The sequence below is a fragment of the Meles meles genome, chromosome 1, assembly GCF_922984935.1.
Source record: "Meles meles chromosome 1, mMelMel3.1 paternal haplotype, whole genome shotgun sequence".
Taxonomy (NCBI): Eukaryota; Metazoa; Chordata; class Mammalia; order Carnivora; family Mustelidae; genus Meles; species Meles meles.
In genome coordinates, this window is record NC_060066.1 from 146,570,187 (window position 1) to 146,573,378 (window position 3,192).

At 41.8% G+C, this 3,192-nt stretch overlaps 1 pseudogene; it reads right to left on the minus strand.

Moving 5' to 3' along the window:
- Positions 1–1,192: 1,192 nt before the first annotated feature.
- Positions 1,193–2,759, minus strand: LOC123946039 (annotated as a pseudogene).
- Between the last annotated feature and the right edge of the window lie 433 nt (positions 2,760–3,192).

Below are 3,192 nucleotides of genomic sequence, written 5' to 3' on the forward strand. Positions count from 1 at the left end.
TATGGTCCCAATCTCTTTCATAGGATTAATTTCGTTCTACTTCTGCTTTATATGGAAGCAAACTTGCCTTTCCAATTCCAGGTTAAATAACCAATGATGTGTCTCTTCTCTGGTGAAATCTCTTTGGGCTCTACCCTCAGTTTTGGAGGGCAATGTCTCTGTGTACTCTGCATAGCAAGACTCCTTTGTTGTACCATGGCACTTAGCTGTATAAATGGTCAATCAAGTTGAACTGTAGCCTCTTTTATTCCAGACACTGAGTTTCCAGTATTAGATATCAACATTTTTTTAAAAGATTTTTTATTTATTTCATTTAACAGACAGAAATTACAAGTAGGCAGAGAGGCAGGCAGAGAGAGAGAGAGAGAGGAGAAAGCAGGCTCCCTGCTGAGCGAGAACCCGATGCGGGGCTTGATCCCAGGACCCTGGGATCATGACCTGAGCCTAAGGCAGAGGCTTTAACCCACTGAGCCACCCAGGTGCCCCTAGATATCAACATTTTTGATGCTGCTTAACATTGTTAGATTCAAGTAAGATTCAGTTTACTAATTTAACATGCTATGGATTAAGGGTTTTTATGTATCAAGACCTGTGTATGTTTCCTCAGGGAAACAAGCAAAAATGATTGATTATAAATATTCTTCTCTTCCTCTCTACACACATAGAGAAGTGCATAACCTAATAGGAGAGATAGAAAAGTAAATATAAAGTCAAATTCAATACTTTAAGTACTGTACTAGGCACAAGGAAAAAGGTGTTTTTGACAGCATATTTATAGAGTTAGGAAAATTATAATGATGAGGAGACTAGAAACTGAAAACTCTTGAGTTATTTGGAAAGAACTAGTTTCTAGAAAACAGAAAAGTCCATAGAGTAACTTGAAAGTCATTCAATTGAAGAAGAATTTTTTTTTCCTCATTAAACATTTGTTTTAATGGGCCTCAAAATTTTGTCACATATTTTTAGTCAAGTAGTTTTCATTAAAAAGTACTGATCTTAAAAACTAATAACCTAGAATTCCCACACACAAACACACAGAAAAACAAATGGTCCACAGAACATTCTCCTTTCCTTCTGAAACTTTTACAGTGCATTGTAATCATTAACCAGTCTTGTCCAATTGACACGAACAGTTCTGAGACCGTTTTTCCACCACCGAATAAGACTGAGATGGCAGGTATTGGGGATAATACTCATTTAGCCTTCTGAGCTTTCTGGGCAGACTTGGTGACCTTGCAAGCTCCAGCCGCTTTTTTGTCCACTGCTTTGATGACACTCACAGCAGCCATCTGTCTCATGTCACAAACAGCAAAACAGCCCAGAGGAGGACAGTCGAGAGCTCTCAACACACGTAGGCTTGCCAGGAACCACAGCAAAGATGGCAGCATCACCAGATTTCAAGAACTTGGGACCGTCTTCCAGCTTCTTTCCAGAACACAATCTACTCCTTCAGCAAACTTGCAAGCAATGTGAGGTATGTGACCATCCAGCACAGGTGCATATCCAGCACTGATGTGGCCTGGATGTTTCAGGATAATCACCTGAGTCACAAAGCCAGCTGCTTCCATAGGTGGGTCATTTTTACCATCATTAGTCACACTGCCACAATGAACATCTTTGACAGATACATTCTTTTTTTTTTTTTTTAACATTTTATTTATTTGACAGAGAGAAATCACAACTAGGCAGAGAGGCAGGCAGAGAGAGAGGAGGAAGCAGGCTCCCCGCGGAGCAGAGAGCCCGATGCGGGGCTCGATCCCAGGACCCCGGGACCATGACCCGAGCCGAAGGCAGCGGCCCAACCCACTGAGCCACCCAGGCGCCCATGATACATTCTTGACATTGAAGCCCACATTGTCCCCAGGAAAAGCCTCACTCAAAATTTCATGGTGCATTTCGACAGACTTTATTTCAGTTGTAACACTGACTAGAGCAAAGGTGACCACTATGCCAGGTTTGAAAACACCAGTCTCCACTCGGCCCACAGGGACAGTATCAATAGCACAAATTTTGCTGACATCCTGGAGAGGGAGACGCAAGTATCTGCCAGTTGGACAAGTTAGTGGCAGAATGCAATCCAGAGCTTCAAGCAATGTTGTTCCACTGGCATTCCCACCTTTATGGGTGACTTTCCATCCCTTGAACCACAGCATGTTAGCACTTGGCTCCAGCATGTTGTCACCATTCCAACCAGAAATGGGCACAAATGCTACTGTGTTGGGGTTGTAGCCAATTTTCTTAATGTAGGTGCTGACTTCCTTAATGATTTCCTTGGATCTCTTCTGGCTGTAGGGTGGCTCAGTGGAATCCATTTTGTTAACACCAACAATGAGTTGTTTTACACCTACTGTGTAAGCCAGAAGGGCTCGGTTTTGCCCATTCTTGGAGATATCTGCTTCAAATTCACCAACACCAGCAGCAAAATCAGGACAGCACAGTCAGACTGAGATGTGTGTGTAATCATGTTTTTGAAAGTCTCTGTGTCCTGGAGCTTCAATGATGGTCTCATAATACTTGCTGATTTTAAATTCCCACAGGAAATATCAGTGGTGATACCATGTTCATGTTCAGCTTTCAAGTTTATGCGAGACCCAGCCTGAAGGAGCTCTTTCCCATCTCAGCAGACTCCTTCTCAAATTTTTTGGTAGTTCTCTTGTGGATCCCACACATTTGCAGATCAGTTGACCAGTAGTGGTAGACTTGTCCAAATCTGGGTGTCCAATGATGACAATGCTGATATGAGTCTTTTCCTTTCCCATTTTGTTTTGGGTTTAGCCATGGTTTTCATGACACTTGTGTTCTGGCAACAAACCCATTGTCGGGGCGGTGAGGGGAGCCAGCTGAAGAAGAATTTAACTTATTTTGCACATTTTTAGAGGATAGAAATAAAGAAATAATAAGTGGAAGTTATGAAGAGGTGGGTTTTGATCAAGGCAAAGACCTTTCTAAAAATGAGAGTATTGAACAATGGAATGGATTTCCTCAGAAGGTGAGGGTTTCCTCATTGCTAGAGTTACACAAGTACATGTGGAACAGCCAACATTACTTGTTGACTCTGTAAAGTAGAATGAAATGGGAAGATTTATGATGAAATGATTTAGTGTAGCAGATGATGGTGCAAAATATTAGAAAATTAGAACTTTAATCCTGGCACTTCATTTTCCTGATCCCATGATATATATGCTGACCTCT